At 42.9% G+C, this 18,939-nt stretch overlaps 1 protein-coding gene across 1 annotated transcript in view; it reads left to right on the top strand.

The window, feature by feature from the left end:
• Nucleotides 1–18,939, top strand: part of NR6A1 (nuclear receptor subfamily 6 group A member 1) — a 1,456,199-nt gene that overhangs the window by 1,161,809 nt on the left and 275,451 nt on the right. The window lies entirely within an intron of this gene.

The following is an 18,939-nucleotide window of genomic DNA, read 5'->3' on the forward strand; positions in this document are numbered from 1 at the left end:
AGGTTGTACTCTGTCGCAGAAGCCCGGTCTGTACAGTTATGGAACCACCCAACATTGTCCTCTCTCCACTCACCCATTTGTCGTGGTTGGTGCCCCTTCCCTACCTGCCCTTCCGTGTGTCTCCTGTGGGACAAAAAGCCCCAAGAAATATAAAACACAACAAATCCCCCCCAAAAAATGTCTTTTCAGAGCCACGTCTCACAGTTCAAAAATAAAAATACCAAAAAAAGATGCTGGCCCCTATGCAGCCTGCAAAGTCCGCGAACAGCGCAGTAGTCTGCGGACATCTAAACAATGTAGGTGATGGTGGCCTCTAAAACCTTGCACTCTTTATTGCTCGAGTGTTGGCTCTGAAAAGAGCCTTTTTTGTATTTTTTGTTTTTAAGTTTTGAAGTAACCTTTTCTTTCAGCCTCTAAACAGTAGGCATTCTGTTTTTGCCATGCTTCCATGCATTTTTTTCACCTACTGCAAATATGCTTTCTATATTTACAAAAAGTGTTTCAAAGCATTTCGAATATTTTCCAAAAGAAGTCCATTACCAGCATCAGTCAGATGTACTCCATCTCTGTGGAAAATATTGCAGTGTCAAATTTAATATTTTAATTATGGAAAGACGCCATGCCAACATCTCCTAAAAATGCACACACAGCCTTGTTCACATTGCGCCTCGCTTTCTCCATTTGCGGACCAATGGAACAGCACATCCACATCTGTCTTTGGGAAATACGAGAAAAAATGAGTCGAACATTTCCTTCATTTTGCCAAATGTCTCTATCATTTCAAACTACAATGAAATGCCAGTTACATACCCTAAACTGTTCCCTCCACAATGAACAATAATGTCCGGATGTTGCAGTGTGACCAAATTGACACAAAATGGCAGCAAGTCCACCCACTTAATGCCGCGCACTCCATACCACTTCACATCAACATGATGAAATCCAAGATGTTGAGCCACTCCACACTTTTCTGCATACACCTTAACCAATGGATCCACAAGTCCCCCAAAATCCACACACTCTGCCTCCTGAAAGACACATCCATAGCCATAGCCATCTGCACTTCTCTCAGCAAACCGACCTTCTGCAACACTCTCCTTGCATAGCACACACAGGAAACTGGATTGGCTAATCCCCTGGACTGCACAGTCCCATTTCCATGCCTGGCATCCTCAAAAGACCCAGATGTAGCACATGCTGTCCGTGGACTACCGCGGTGTCCACGGACAGGTCGTCAAAATCAAGGGGGTGGGGAGAGAAATTAAACACAAGCTTAAGGTATTTACTCTTTAGTGATGGCCACTTTCCACATGGAAAGAGCTCCATTAGTGCCTTCAGCAATTCTTTCAGTGCACTTTGCAAATTATTGCACTAATTTACCCCAAATACAGCCCTCCACAATGCACCACAATGATATCTGCAGTGTTCAAAACGGCCATATTTTTGCAAAGTGCAAATACACCTTTCAAGTTTCACCCAGGCACACCACACCACAAAGCCTCCACTCCCTCCAATCCAATGTTGGCAGAAATGCCACATATTTCTGTGTGCCTCTGCAAATTAATCATAAAACAATCTCCCACCATCCACACAGTGAGCCTCTTCATCTCTGCCACCACAGCCATCTTCACTAAACACAGCAATGAAAAAAAAATATTCCCCTCTCTTCCTATAAAGCACAACCAGAACACCTGATTGGCTATTCCCCACAGTTCCCTTTCCATGCCAGGCATCCTGAAAAGACCCAGGTGTGGCAACCCTGTCCGTGGACGACTACGGTGTCCGTGGATACCCTAACACAGGGCAGCCCTTCTTCCCTTTCCACTTCAATGTTTGCAGCACTACCTCATTGTCTACTGTCGAGCAGTCACCCACCCATCCACCAATCGCATCCATAAACTCTACATCTAACTCTGTCATCTCAGTTAAACACTTCAGATGTAATGTTGAACACTCAGAGTACATGTCTCCTGTTACTCCCAAACAGCCGCATCAAAAACTACTATAACAATCTTAAAGATTTCGATTTGCAGATTCAAATACATCTGCATCCATCAACATAAAGTACAGGTATGCATATATTTTGAAAAGTAAATTTCCAACTCTTTTTCACAAATGCATATAAACGGGGTTCCTGCCACTTACCTTGCATAACCTACTCGATAATCATACTCTCGTTTGTCCCACCTCCTGACATCAAGTGGCAGTTACTTACAATGCTGTGTGCTTGGAAACTGTTCTTTTAATGAGCATTTCAATAACAGTTTCAAAACACATTTCCAATTTCTGCAGCGCTGTTTGTCGTTTGTGAAAGAAAAGAAAAACACATTTGAAACTTTTCCACAGCATGTTTAAGTGCGAGATCCTGTTTGAAACTTCAATATATTACCAAGACATGCATGCTTGTCCATATCACCCATTCTAATGTACAAACTGTCATTTTATTCTTTCATTCTGTCACTTTTAAAACCACTTCTCCCACTAACATAGTTGCACTAAAGCTCCCACAATGCAAACTCAAAACAAAAATAGCATGCATGTTACTGAAGGGTGGCATGGAATGAAAAATGGCAAAATGCAATGCATTTAAAACTATTAATTTGACCACCATTTCAAGTAAACAAATGCATGTACACATTTGCAACAGTGCTGTGTGTAATTTTTAATAAATGAAACACAATGGAAACTATTTCTCCAACGTATTGCAATAACACTGTGTGTACAATTTCATTAACTTTCCCACACATGCATACTTGCTAGCATTCTCTTTTCTAATCTGTACATGCTTCTTGGCTTCTGGATTTTTCTCTGCATTCTAGGACTTGCAGTGCACCATTTCTAAACCAAATACTGCAACCACAACTCCCACAGTCCAACCAAAAGAACCATCATTTAATAAGCAAGTACACAATACAGGACATCCCATTCGCAAGTATGCATGTACTAACATGACCAACCTTCACACAAGTGCCATTTAAAAGTGTGCTACAAATATTTTCAATATCCATTTTTTTCTGTTGAAAAGAATTGCGCATAGAGCTGTTATAAAGCCACAATATCACTTTTTACCTTTCATGCCCAGCCACCGAAAAATGACAGCTTTTTAAACACTCAGCATTTTCAATTGTATAAATGTCACACTTTCTTCCAAAGGCCCCGTGGGGCATACTTATCACAGAACCACCAGTCCCATTAGCAATGCTGCCGGGGTTCCCATTTCTGCATTCCCATACAGTGCTATGCAACTCCACAGAAATAGGCACTAACAGTTTCTGCCACCTGACCTTCCAGGCCAGCATCACCTGTAATGTCCTGGTGCCACTGGGAAGCTAGCTGGCAAACAATTAGGAATCCAGTGGCAACCGTCTGCAGCAACAGCAATCGTCTTCCCAACAACTCCTCCTACATTGCAAAATAATGTCTTCTTGTACTAAAAGTTCACCATTACCATAAATACCGACTAATTTTCTTCTTTCCCAATTGCAGTGAAGAACAACCTCCTGGAAGACAACAACCTGAAGGAAAATACTCTTCATATCCTACAAAGTAAGTGTACTAGTGTAGTAGTTTTCTTTCTGTTACTCATGCAGTATGTGTAGTCGCATACTAGCCTATAAAATTCATTTCAAACCAACATTTACTTCACTCTTATTCATTGCACCTCAGCAGGTACACTCTTTGTATAATCATCTAAACACCATTAGCCTCACTATTATGGAGAAAACATCGTAATATCCTTACTTATTCATGCACACTAGCACTCTTACGCACTTCACACATCTACACACATAGCTACTCTTACAACCTTCACAACCAGATCTAGCAAACCATTGCACAATCACACAGCCCTCCAATTATGTCTGCCATCATATTCACTCATTCACAATGCACACAAATATATTCCACAAATTTCAAACCCACTTTCCTTTTTTTCTCCAACAGATAGAACAGAATGCCTACTAAAAAGCAACCCAGTAGGAAACAAAAAATAGAGCAGATAAAAATAAAAGCATGCAAAATACTCATCCACTTCTAGCATAATTTATAGCAAATGTTCAAACAAAACTGAATAAAACTGCTAATAACGCTAACACTATATCTACCAATGTTAACGTAGCCACAGTTAAGCATTCCAAAAAATTAATTTTACAAAAATGTTTCCACAGTAGAGTACTTCAAAATCTTATAAAAACAGCAGAAAAGACATGCTCAGCCCTTAAACACTACTGCAGACTAAACCTGGAAGCTCTCATTGACAGCGCAATGCTCCTCAAAATATGTTTTTTATATTAATGTTAACCAGAATGAAACCACTAACAAAATTCATCAGTAAACTACAAAAAGTACTTCTAAACATGTACAGTGTCAACATAGATACCTTTGCAAACTTCTCTGCAGGTGAATGGATTCACGCAAGCAGTGCATAACCATATTTCAATGAAGAGGCTTATAAACAAGAACAGAAAAATCAATGTCCATACATAGTAGTGGGCGAGGCTATGAAATGCTAGACAACACCATTATGGCACAAGAAACCCTTATTGAAAAAAACGTCCCCAACAAACTTGCAATCAACTGTTCCTTCCACCCAACCAATCCGTCCAGTCTACAAATGGCCATTCACCTCAATGTGTAACATAACGGAAACAATCCTTCAAATCTTTACGACAATTCCTCAGTCACTATGTGAAAGTAAAAGACAAAATTAGAATAATAAATTTACAACGGATGGACTCCAGTCCAGTGCACAATTACACTGGACTGCGAGGACATTAATTAGCCTGCATTTCGGGACCTGCTTGCAAAAGTACCTTCCACCACATCAAAATGTTAGCAACACGCCATTCCACTATACAGAATTTTCTCCAGAGACTGTACTATGCAAAAAGCCCAGCTTTACAACTGCAACATTTTAATAACGTTCTCCTACATGGGACAGCCAAAGAACTCCTTCAGCAAATAGACCACATCCAAAGAAAATATTTTGGAATTGAAGATCGCTAAGTAAATTCAATAACTGTAGAGAACATTAGTGAAAACCTCCCAAATGCCAATCGTCTAAACACATAGAAAAAAGACATAGCAAAGTTTAAAAGCACATCTGCTGAACCACCAAACCAAGTATGTGTGCGTTGTTGCAGCACTTTTTGTAAAAAGAGCACAAAAGCTGTAGATATGCCTTACAAAATAGAAGACAATGAGAAATCCCAATGGTTCCAATTAGTTCTATATCTCATAACAGAAAACAAATACAAAATAACTGACCCCTCAGTACTTTGCACATACTGCAATACAAAGCTTGATAATAACCAAATGCCTTCACGGGCCATCACTAATAACTTGAAAATATTCCCACTTCCCAAACCTCTCCGGCAGCTTAATTTGTATGAGAGCATTATAATCCAAACAGTACATCCATTTCAAGCTATTATTATACGCCTTCAACCCAAAACAACCAAAATGCCTCTTTCTGAATTACTAAAAGGCAGCCAAATTGCCTCCCTTTGAATTACTAAAAGGCATTTGTGGCAAAGTAGTTTATTTGCCATTAAACCTGTTAAGTGCCAAGGACAAGATACCTCGTCCTTGGCACTTAAGGGGTTAATGAAAGAGAAAACGTTAGAAGGCGTTGTACGGCGAGATACCAAAATCACCAAAAAAGGCCTTGGCACTGGGGGGAAAACCCATGGCAGTTAAGTGGTTAAATCTTAACGGAAATGTAGAAACTCTAGGTGTGCAACAGCCAATTGATCACTCTTTGATTATTCTAGTTAATAGTGTACCAACGAAAGACAAACAATTGGGCAACAACTAGAAGACAAACAAAGTTGGAAAAGCCCTTCAATATCTAAACAAAAATGACTACTATAAAGATATAAACATTGAACAGAACTAAAGGGAAACCACCCAAATAATTCAGGATTCCTCACCAACTGACCAATTTGAACTTGTGGATCCTATTACGGCATCCAATATTTTAGACCAGTATACAATTCACCCACTACACTCCAAAGACACCCTAGACGATGCATTAGAAACATATCAAATGCAACAAGCCAAAGTATCTCCAATCAGCATATGGGAGAAAAGTGTGGAAGCAGAAGCCTTTCCTCTACTCTTTCCTACAGGAAAAGGGGGAAGATAGGATGAAGGATGCACACAAATAGCATCATCAGACTACCGCTCTTTACGAATGTATTCTGAAGACCCCAGATTCAGACAAAATGTTGAATACATATTCCACCTCCTGTTCAAAAGTGTACTAGCAACTCTGTTATGGAGTTGCGCACACACATTGAAAACAAGTTCCAAACCTGTCTGCTACCCACCTACGTCAAAAGAGAAAAGACAAAGATTAAGTTTTGTAGTCAACTATCACAAATATCTTGGCAAACATGCGTGGTACAAAAGAGCACTGGTTCTGTCATCACGCTGATGTACGGTGTATGCTAAAGAACCATGGCCCACCCACATGGTTTGTCACTTTAGGTTGTGCAGAATATGCATGGGAGGACTTTCACAACTTCCTACACATAGCAAACCAAAACAAAGAAGGGATAGACATAAAAACACCAGAAGAACTCTGCTCTATTGGCCCTGTAAATGTATCAAGATACTTTCACCACCGCTTTATTGCCATGCTGTACTTCTTTGAGGGGAGGAATACTTTTTTTTACAGATGAAGTGGAACACTTCTTTTGGAGAAAATAATATCAATCTAGAAGAGCACCACACATCCACATGCTTTTGTGGATAAAAGATACTCCTAAATTTGGTCATGTCAGTAATGCCACTGTTTTGCAGTTCATTCACAAATACGTAACCTGCAAAATCCCTTCAGAAATCACACATAGTGAGCTACAGACACACATTTTACGCTTCCACAAACATAAGTGTGGCAAATACTGCTGACACAGATATAAAAACAAAGGTAAATACTATACCAAATGCTGCTTTGGTTTCCCTAGACCATTCTCAGTAAAAGGACAAGTAAACGGCTTCATGTCTTCTGTTAGACACCGGGTGAAAGGCAAATTGCCTAAAAAACACATACTGCATTAAAAGAAACACATCTTCAAAATACATCGATTACAATGCAATCATTGCCCTCTTATGGAATGCAAACATAGATATACAATATATTGCAGACAATTCACAGCTGTTGCAAGATATGTCACAGCCAATCTAACCAAAGCTCAGAAAACAGAGCTAAAAGACCTCTGGGATGACATATCATCTGACAACAATGTACAAATATTGTGCAGCTTTGGCATAAAAATGCTCTTCCACAGAGAGTGTGGATGCTACGAAGCTGTTACTGTTTAAAAGGCACAGCCTTCTATGACAAATCTGAACACAGTCTGGCTAAGCCTTGATCCAGCTGCATCCATAAAGAGTGCTGAAATTGTACCAAGACATAGAAACAATAGCCAAAAGTGATCCAACAGCCAGGACATATTGAAAAACTATTTATTAAACACATACTTCCCAAACAGAAGTACTGCTTTGGGAAACATGTGCCTATACAACATAGCACAACATTTCTCCTACAAGAATAATGTAAACCAGATGAAAAAAGTGGAAATTACATGGTCTCAACTTGAAGTTGGCGGGAGCCTTGTCAAACATTTCAAACCCAGCCTATTTAATCATATGAAGTTATCATTTAAAACTCCTCAACATGGAGAACTTTACTACATGTCCCTACTCCAACTTTTAAACCCATGGAGAAAAGATGATTTATTAGGCACCCATGACTCATTTGAAGATGCATTCAATGCAAATAAATGCAGCATAACAAATGTCAATTTCAAGCAATACAAAAACATGTTGGACAATGAACGCCAACAAGAGGCAGAAGTTCAAGCACAACTAAATGAAGACACTCCTGAGGGCAGTCAACCTTCTTTTACAGGAACCCAAGAACAACTCAGAGAGCCACTCATAGTAAATGAAGCAGAATTAGCCATGACTGAAGTAGACAACACCATGTATCAATATGAGCAATCAGAAGAAAGCTTGGTACTGCTGAAATTGCAACTAAATGATGAGCAATTTAGCATTTTGCTAGAAGTGACTAAAGGAATTGAACATGGTTTGCAGCATGAAAGTAAATTTGTAGCTGTCAAAATTATAATCCTGTACTCTATGTAAGTGGTGAAGCTGGTTCTGGAAAAATATTCTTAATAAAAATCAGCAAATTCCTACAAAAGTTAACAACCTTTCAGCTGTTGTAACTGCCCGCACAGGTTTAGCTGCCTAAAACATAGGAGGTGTTACTTTACACCGACTACTGCTCCTTACAGTAGAACAACAAAACAAATTAGAGTACTAAAACTATCAACAGAAGCTGCTACTGAACCGCGCAGAATTCTGAAACAAATGAATATGCTCCTAATAGATGAGGTAAGCATTGTCTCCTGTGTAATGTTGACTTTAATTCACCTCGGATTACAAGAAGTCCTTAAACCAGACTACGAAGAACTCTTTGGCGGTTTGGCGGAAAACACGTTATTATTTTTGGAGATCTCTACAATTAACACCGGTGAAAGTATTTTTAGAACCTTAGAATACAACCCGTGCCGCAACACACTTGGCAGCATAGGAAATAAAATCTCTGGCACCATTTCCAATACAGAGAACTAACTCAAAACATGCATCAGTCTGCAGACCTCACCTATGCTAACATTTTAAAAAGCATTGTGACTGTTCTTTCTAAAGATGCACAATCTATCTTTAAATAGTAGACTCATCCATGAGGTATATGGCATTACACATCTGCTCCTGATGTCATGGAACAATTAGCACCAACAAATGTAAAATGTATGTCCTTAATGCCAACCCTAGCTATCTGCGTAATTCAATGAGACAATGTTAAAGAAATGCAACCAATAGTACATATTAGCTCCACAGACAAACTGGAAGTGCATGGCGTGACACTCCCTATGTGTCAATAAGCAACAGCACAACTAAATAGCTTAGAAAAACGGATCTCCAACACAGCTGGTTTGGAGAAAATGTTAACACTGTGTTTTAAACTGCAGAGTAATTCTGAAATGTAACCTTGACGTGGAGCAAGGTTTAGTCAATGGAGCAATTGGCACAGTTGTTGGCTTCCAGACCTATCCACATGACGACATTTAGTTTGTCAACATCCACTTTGACAAACTTTCAGAAGTTAAAAGGATAGCTCACGCAAAAGCACTCCTTCATTTCAAAGACATTTATGTACGCAGAGAGCAATTCTGTTTCTTGCATATGCAGTCACAATAAAAAAAAACAAGGTCTAACCCTAGATCATGAATTGGTTGACATTGGCAGCACAGTCTCTAAATAAGGTATGAATTATGTAGCACTGTTACGTCTATGTACACTTGAAGGACCATTTCTGGTCAATTTTGATGCTAACAAAGTCAAGGCTGACATTCCTTGCATTGTAGAGTACAACGGATTACGTGCACTCTACACACCCCATTTCGATATGTACCCTGTTCCTGAAAAAGGTCAACTTTAAAAAGAAAATTAATGCAAACAGAACTTCGATCTCCCAACAGTACCACCAAAGAAACTAAAAACAACTGCTACTTCATCAAGTAGTACAACCACACAACTATCTAGTGCAAACACAAGTGCACATCATCAGCTTAAAAAAAGAGAAACATGGCTTCTAAAAAAAAAGTGGACGTCCAGCAAATGATAGAGACAGAGTCCTCTGTTCCATTTAAATTTTCCAACACAACTGATGTAAATTGCTATGCAAATGTAGCAATCAATCTTCTGTTCCAACTGTTCAAAACATTTACTTGACCGGCTCAGACCAGTTGTGTTTGCCAATGCTCGTCCTTCAAAGAAATGTGACAAATAATCCTGACAACAGTGTTTCAGGAATAAGGCAAGAATTGGACTACTGTGCAGGAATGGTCAAATTCACCATAAACACACAGGAAGATCCACAAGAATTTCTAATGTAGTTACTGTAAGTACTAGAAAGCAAAATATACCTATAAATGAAATCTTCCAGATTTCATAGACGTGAAAGCATACATACACTCTCTGCAACCATGTTACACAAGAGCACGTCCCTAATGAACAATGTTTGTATTCATCTATACCTAATTGTGAATTTATTCCATTTCATCAGCTGGTGCAAAATGCAAATCATGCCATATTATGCAATGTTTGCAATTCAGACACTCGTTCCACCTTACACATAAACACACATAGCCAAAATGTAACAGTAATGCTTTTAAGGTCCAACGTAGATGGTACCAAAAACTGCAAGCTTACTAGCTTCACACACGGCCAAGTATCTCTTGGCAAGAAAACCTTCACAACAGTAGCCATACTATACCACACTGGTGCCACAACCACTGCAGGCCACTATACTGCATACATCAAAAATAGATGTGGTTGGTTTGAATGCAATGATACTTCCATTACTCTAAAACACGGATTACCTGTAAATCTAACATATGCCTACTTAATATTCCTTAAACCTAAATTCTGTCACTGACCTGTGAAACTATCATAAGTTAGTGCACCTTAGACACCAACAGGTATCTAACTGCTTCAAAAAATACCCTTCAGAACTGTAAAACTATAAACAGTTAGAAAACGCCAACTGGTATCTAACTACATCCATAGTGCTGAAATGCTGTTTTTGAAGTGGAAAACAGTTTCAATATCCCAACAGATGTAAATTTAATATATTTTTGGTAATGCTATATAGATGTTTTTCCCAATGGCCGAATGATTATGCAAACGGAAACAACTGTGCAAAACACACACTAATGTTGTTTCACCCATAGTACTTGGAATGTACTGATTATGAGGGTCTACAAAGTTTAGTCACTAACCTGTAGAACTATCAACAATTATAATACGCCACCTGGTATCAAACTGCAGCCTTACTAATCCAATTCTACTTTTGAATAACAAAATAGCTAGAATACCCCAACAAGTATCAAACTGCTTCAAAAAATGCCCTTCAGAACTATAAACGTATCAACAGTTATAATACACCAACTAGTATCTAACTACAGCTGTAGTACTGCAATGCCCCTTTTCAAATAAAAAACAGTTTCTAAACGCCAACAGATATCTTCATACTTAAAAATTTCTTTTAAAAAAAGAGACCACCAGCACTTTCGAAAAGCAACACTTACACCATTACAATTCTCTGTACTGCAACATTGCTTGTAACACTAAATACTTATTTGTACACCTTATACATTCCTTTAAGTATTGCACATATCTAACAAACATAGTGTGACAAGTAACGTCAAATAAATGTACTCATTTTTAAAAAAATCCTACATAGATTTTTTTCCCCCAATGATTATGCAAACAAAAACAGCAACTGTGCAAAACGCACAGTAATGTTGTTTGAAACATAGTACTTGGAATGTAATAATTGAGGGTCTAAAAAGTATATGAGTATGAGATTGTATGCAATGTGACATTGTGAACTATCCTACCTAACATATTATGCTATGCTCTTTTCACAGAGAAAGCAGCAAAGATTTCTCCTGCATAACGATGTACAAGGTCAACCTGTACACCCAATTTTACATCAATCAGAAGTGCCATTTGCACTTCAATGGTATTGTCACCATGTTACAACAACTATACACTTCCCACACACTATGCATAATTACTATACACATTATAATGGTTGTTTCCAATTGCTGAATTCCATTTCTGTACACATTATTACAATGGTTGTCCAGTGGCCAGATTCTTGGGTACATGGCCGTATTATGCTGTGGTCTGGTTGTGGCCAGTGCCTAGATTCTTGGGTGCATGGCCTAAGGGCAGTTAGACAGTTGGCGAAACACGTTTGGGGTTATTTGGTGACTACAAGAGGTCTTGTTAGAGAAATAGTGTAATCTAGATGATATGGGGATATTGGGATTGGTGAAAAATAGGGTTGGCAGTCTATTTTCATGTCTGCAGATGGCATTTGAATAGGGAAGTTAAGGCCAAGTTGTAGTGTGGTGGTTGTGGCCAGTGGCCAGATTTTTGGGTGCATGGCTGTATTATGCTGTGGTGGTTGTGGCCAGTGCCTAGGTTCTTGGGTGCATGGCACTGGCCACAACCACACCACACCACAGCATAATACGGCCATGCAACCAAGAATCTGGCCACAACCACCACACCACGACTTGGCCTTAACTTCTCTATTCAAAAGCCATCTGCAGACATAAAAATAGACCGCCAACCCTATTTCTCACCAATGCTAATATCCCCATATCATCTCGATTCCACTCCCCTACTCTAACAAGACCTCTTGTAGTCACCAAATAACCCCAAACGTGTTTCTCCAACTGCCAACCGAAGACTTAATGTTACAATGGTTGTGGCCAGATTCTTGGTTGCATGGCCATATTATGCTGTGGTGGTTGTGCCAGTGCCTAGATTCTCAGCTGCATGGCCTATTTCCACCTATGCAAACATCCCCTTATTATCTACATTCCACTCACCTACCCTAATAAAGCCTGCCTGCAGTCACCAAAGAAGCTGCCTGCCCAAGACCCTGTCCGCGGACTGCGGTATCTGCAGACTGCCGCATCCTGTAAACTCTTCTTCCACCTAAACAACCCCATATCATCTTTTCTTCACTCCCCCATCCTCCCCAGCCCCTCTTTCCAACACCAAATTACCCAAAATATGTTCCCCAGCCTTGTTCCCCACCGTGCTGTCCGCGGACAGCTGTGGATATCTGCAGATAGAACATGGCGGGCGTATTGTAAAAATATGACACACCTCACACTTTTCACCAACCAATCAGCGGGCACGTCTGTTGTCTGCGGACATCACGCCATCCTCTGGACCAACCGAAAGCTTTCTGCAGAACAAACTGGGAAGTGAGTCCGAGGACCAAACCCAGATATCACAAAACATTTTTTACCTACTTTCACCCGTTTTAAAGAAAACTACTGGACGCATTTACACAAAATTTAGAAAAGCACGCTTTCGGGACCAAGCCAACACTCCTGCCGCCAATTTGGTGAAAATCCGTCCAGCAGTTTGGGCTACAGGCGAGAGCAAAATGTTTTTTCCATTGAGTCTATAGAAAAAACAATCATTTGGGACCACCCTTATAACTTTGCCCCCCCCCTTAACGAAACCTCACCAAAAGTGCCCAAGAAATTCAGAATGGGACATATACCTTTTTTGCAAAGTTTGCTAAGGATTCGTCCGGGGGAGCGAAGTTATAAGTAGGGCTGTACCGAACTTCGGCTTCGAGTCCCTATTCTGCCGAAGTTCGGCTGAAATACAGCTATCCGGCTTCGGCAGAATAGTTTCTGTTTAGGGACTCGAAGCCGAAGTCCACTTTCTATGATTAGCTGCCCTCTCCCTGTTTGGGAGATGACAGCCAACCATAGAATGTTTGACAGTGTTCAGGCTGCAGAAGCCAAACAAGCTGTTTGCCTATTGGCTTCTGCAGTCTGACCACAGAGGAACCAGCCTAACGTGTTGAAATAGGAAGCGAGGGAAGGGAACAGTTCTTCCCGTCCCTCACTTCCTATGCCAGCACCCGGACCCAATCACCCGGTAAGTGACCCCCCCCCCCCCATACCCCCTCATCACGGTGAGGCCGCGGGGCCTCAGGGAACCCCCGCGGCCTCACCGCAATAATGTTCTGTTTGTCGGGCCACCGGTGCAAAGCCGGTGGCCCGACGTTTATTTTGCATTGGGGGGCCGCTCCTACAGGAGCGGCCCCCCCAGACTCATGAGGCCGCCGGGGCACTTTGCCGACCCCGGCGGCCTCGGTGCCCCCCATCCCCCTCACCACGGTGAGGCCGCGGGGCCTCAGGGAACCCCCGCGGCCTCACCGCAATAATGTTCTGTTTGTCGGGCCACCGGTGCAAAGCCGGTGGCCCGACGTTTATTTTGCATTGGGGGGCCGCTCCTACAAGAGCGGCCCCCCCAGACTCATGAGGCCGCCGGGGCACTTTGCCGACCCCGGCGGCCTCGGTGCCCCCCATCCCCCTCACCACGGTGAGGCCGCGGGGCCTCAGGGAACCCCCGCGGCCTCACCGCAATAATGTTCTGTTTGTCGGGCCACCGGTGCAAAGCCGGTGGCCCGACGTTTATTTTGCATTGGGGGGCCGCTCCTACAAGAGCGGCCCCCCCAGACTCATGAGGCCGCCGGGGCACTTTGCCGACCCCGGCGGCCTCGGTGCCCCCCATCCCCCTCACCACGGTGAGGCCGCGGGGCTTCAGGGAACCCCCGCGGCCTCACCGCAATAATGTTCTGTTTGTCGGGCCACCGGTGCAAAGCCGGTGGCCCGACGTTTATTTTGCATTGGGGGGCCGCTCCTACAAGAGCGGCCCCCCCAGACTCATGAGGCCGCCGGGGCACTTTGCCGACCCCGGCGGCCTCGGTGCCCCCCATCCCCCTCACCACGGTGAGGCCGCGGGGCTTCAGGGAACCCCCGCGGCCTCACCGCAATAATGTTTTGTTTGTCGGGCCACCGGTGCAAAGCCGGTGGCCCGACGTTTATTTTGCATTGGGGGGCCGCTCCTACAGGAGCGGCCCCCCCAGACTCATGAGGCCGCCGGGGCACTTTGCCGACCCCGGCGGCCTCGGTGCCCCCCATCCCCCTCACCACGGTGAGGCCGCGGGGCCTCAGGGAACCCCCGCGGCCTCACCGCAATAATGTTCTGTTTGTCGGGCCACCCGTGCAAAGCCGGTGGCCCGACGTTTATTTTGCATTGGGGGGCCGCTCCTACAAGAGCGGCCCCCCCAGACTCAAGAGGCCGCCGGGGCACTTTGCCGACCCCGGCGGCCTCGGTGCCCCCCATCCCCCTCACCACGGTGAGGCCGCGGGGCCTCAGGGAACCCCCGCGGCCTCACCGCAATAATGTTGTGTTTGTCGGGCCACCGGGCCAAAGCTGGTGGCCCGAGATTGTATTGCATAGGGGGGCCTAAAAAAAAAAAACTATTCGGCTCACTATTCGGCTCCGGCCGAATAGTTGACAAACTATTCGGTATCCGGCCGAATACTAAATATGCTATTCGGTACAGCCCTAGTTATAAGTCGCCCAAAAAGTGCTCCTCCTAGAAGTTGAGTAACTTAACCATAACTACAGGGCCGCTACCTTAGGCCCTGTAATAATAATGATGTTTCGTTATTACATATTTCACATAATTAAAATTATTTATTTTTTATTTGTGCGAGACACGTTCTTTGAGTGTTCAATACTGAGTGAGATCAGATGACACTGAACATGAATATGAAGGGGGTAATTCATGGATTATTTGCGCTGAAAAAAAACAGGATTTTTGCGCCATTCTGGCCGCAAATCCCCATTTGTTAAACAGGGATTTGCGGGCAGAATGGCGCATGAATCCTGTTTTTTTTTTTCTGCGCAAATAATCCATGAATTACAGTGTAAGTGTGGGGCATCTATTTGAACTACTGTTGTTATACAAGGTACATGTCTTTTAATACACACCAAGGGTTAATGGATGGTGTGAGCAGTGGACTATCAATATAAATGTATGTGACATTGGTAAACCTCTTCTGTATTGGCAATTGCGAGTAGCCGCCAACTGCAGGGGTTGTTGACTGCTCGTATCTCATTTGCACTGTGACTGTTACACGCTTTCCCCTAAACCTACCACAGTCCCTGCTGGGGAGGTCCTTGGCACTCCCGTGGGGGTGGAGGCAAGGCTCTGGAGCTAGGTGTGATCGAAATCACGTAACTTGTGTCTGGGACCCTAACACCAGTAAAGCAGGCATCAGAGGAATTGCTCATCCACAGTGGCAGAGAAGCCCACGGACACCCAGAGAATGACTTGTGAATGTGCTGATCCTGTGAGAGAGTGGCAAAATAAAATCCAAGTTTTAATGATACAGAAAAAAACTCACACCAGTAGAAGGGAGTAATTCTCCTGGTGAGGAAACTAAAGTCCTTTGAAAATATTCAAGAGCCCCAGTGGAAGGGAGTCATTGCCCCTGGCCTATTGTGAAATATATTGGAGTGTGAAGACCAATACTAGGAGAAGGGTATCATTCTCCTGGTCTAGAAACTTGAGTTGTACATGGTTTTGTTGGAACCACTAGCAAGGGGAACAGAGTAATTCCCCTTTCATAAGAGAACATTTTGGGAACACCCAAATACCAGGAGAAGGGAGTCATTCTCCTTGTACATAAAGTTGAGTTGTACAAGGTTGTTGGAATTACAAGCCAGTGGAAGGGAGTCATTCGCCCTGGCATCCTTTTAAAAGTGAACATTTTGGGAACTGCACCTGAATACTAGGGGAAGTGAGTCATTCTCTTGGAGAAGGAACTTTCTGTTAGACTATACTATTCTTTAGTTCTAGTGTAATGGATAAGTAGTAGGGTGGGACACAGGACGCTGAAGTTTGATATTGATGGACATTCACACTTAGGAGATAGGGATAGTGAAGGTTTCTTTACTATAAATACATCTTTATAGCAACCAACATGCCACCATTTTGTCTGCTTCCTTCAACACCCTTACAGCATGCATAGGAATATAAACCATCACATTTTAAGATGGCGGACCAGACATGGTTTTTAAAACGGTTGTCCCCATGCTGATGTAGTTTCAACAAATTCTACACACCTGATTCAGGTAATGCAATTACAGGGAGACAATGCAAATCTCCACACAATCAGACCGAACAGCTACAGACTGTCAGTCTAAGCCCAACCCTGGGGGGAGGGGCACTCAGGTATTTAAGCTCCTGTTCAGAAAATAGCATTGGGGATGTCTGGATGTTAAGGTTGTGGCAGGAGTTTGATGCGATTTGGCAATTCAGGAGGGAGAAGGTTGAAGGAGCTTGATGAGAAGGGGACGAATGGAGTTGGCTGGAGACAAGAGGGGATGAAAAATATCAGGTGGCAGTTAGGAAAGAGATCAGAAGGGGGTTAGGCCAAAATAACTTAAAATATATGTCTGATGCGTGATTAGGCTGAAAGTTCCGAACTGCCGAAAAATTCGACCAAATCACGCATTCAGTGCTGGGGGTTGTGGTGGTGTCCCCTGCACCCTTGCTCACTATATTTTGAGAGGGGGTGTCCCCCGCAGCCACCCCTCTGTCTCCCCCAACAAAACAATGTTTTCAAAACAAAGAAAAGGGCTACAGGGGTTGCTGGGGATACCCCCGCAGCTGGCCTTAAAAAAAAAAAAAGAGAAAAGGAAAGGACCTTGCGGCACTGGTTTCCCATCACGAAAGTCAGAGGCAAGGTAAGTAGGGGGCTGGGGTGTGGTGGGGGGTGTTGTGGGTGGGGTTTGTTCAAGTCAGACATTTTCAGGGGAGAAAAGACCGAAGGTTATTTCGAAAAAATTATCTTCTGTCTTTTCTCCCTTGAACATTCCTACTTGGTCATTCAACCCCAAACCATCAGAAGGTGGTAGGAGAGAAACATCAGGGCAAGCATCAAAGGAGTTCAACAAGGAGAGAAACATCAGAGGTGGTTGGGAAATTGGTTAAGAGGCTGCTGGTAATATGAGATCGGGGATTGCTGGGGAAAGAGTTTGGGAAGTGCTTGAGGAAAGGAGTCAGGGAGTTGTTGGGGGAGAAAAAGGCCAAACCGGGGTGGTAGACCGATTCGGATAGTGGTAGAGAAACCTAAGGTGGTGGCTGGAACAAAACATTAAGCTAGTTACACTAAGCCTGAGACAGGAGGGTTTGGGGGTGAAACCCTAATCTGAAGAAGTGGGACCCTAGTGGGTGGAGGAATGAGCACATGTCATGGTGTCGAGGGATAGGTGCTTGAAGAAGAGAGTGGAAATCGGTACCCCAGTAGAGGGAAGTGATTGGAATCGCTCCAGCTCATCTGTGAAAATTGGGTTTAGCAAAAGCAGTTGCCTTTATGATGTGGTCCTTTAGGAACTCCTTTTGTGAAAAAGACAGTGACATTTACAGAATCGGTTAGGAGAGTGAAGGTCTCCTCACCAGGTTGCTAGCCACCAGCAACCGATGCCAACCCTGAGGACGTTTGAAAGAACCACAGACCTGGTTAGTGACGTGAATGTGCCCGGACATTTTCTGACTCTTATTAGGAGTCCATTGAGAATTAACCTTTTTGGCACTAGGAAAGCTGCACTCCAAAGGAACCTGGTTTTGCCTTTGATTTCCAAAATGAGCTAGAGAAGGATAAAGTGACCCTGACCATTCCGGAGGGAGCACGGCTTTTGCTTGGGACTGTAACTTATTTTAGAAGACATTGTGTGAGCTTTTGAAAGACACCAGGGGAGGATCAGCAGAAGAGAAGGAGTGAAATCGGGCTAAAGTTCTACTCCATTTACTGAGTTGTTTTCTTTGTACAATGACCATTAAGAATGACAATAAAACTCCTTTAAACTCGCACTTCAGGCTTGGTCTGGATAGATTTATTCTAGACTAGTAGATCTTAAGCACCTTCCTCTTTCAATCTCCATAATTCCTAGAAGGGCCCATTAAATGCTGGCTCAACCAGAAAAACAGAAGCAACTGTGTCAACCATTTCAGAAATAGGAAGAGTCATAAGCATCCGAGTCTCGCACCTTTGTTATTTCTCTGCATTTAAGCCCCCTTGCAAACCTGTTAAACAGGAAATCATATTGTGCCTCCTTTTTTGTATATATTGGCCTAAGCCCAGTCGCTCTGCGAAGAAATCCATGTTGCGATGTTCTGACCTTAGATTGAGTTAGTCGCCATTTTAGGTTCCTTCGCCATTTTGATTCTCACTCCAAAGTCAGCCTGTGTTCTAAAATGGTGGACAGCGTTCTTCTGTTTGTAACTTGGCCGTCTCGACCTCTACATGCAAGTTAATGCTTAAACTGCCCGCAGGCTAAATGTTAGGGTCATGCAATGAGACCTTGTCCTACGTTGACCTGTAGATCGAGGATTACCTGTGCCAACGATACTGATCCGCGAACATATATTAAGCACAATGTTGTTGAAATACTGAATGT

This window comes from Ambystoma mexicanum, chromosome 8 (assembly GCF_040938575.1).
Source record: "Ambystoma mexicanum isolate Mex_15411 chromosome 8, UKY_AmexF1_1, whole genome shotgun sequence".
In the NCBI taxonomy this organism is placed as follows: Eukaryota; Metazoa; Chordata; class Amphibia; order Caudata; family Ambystomatidae; genus Ambystoma; species Ambystoma mexicanum.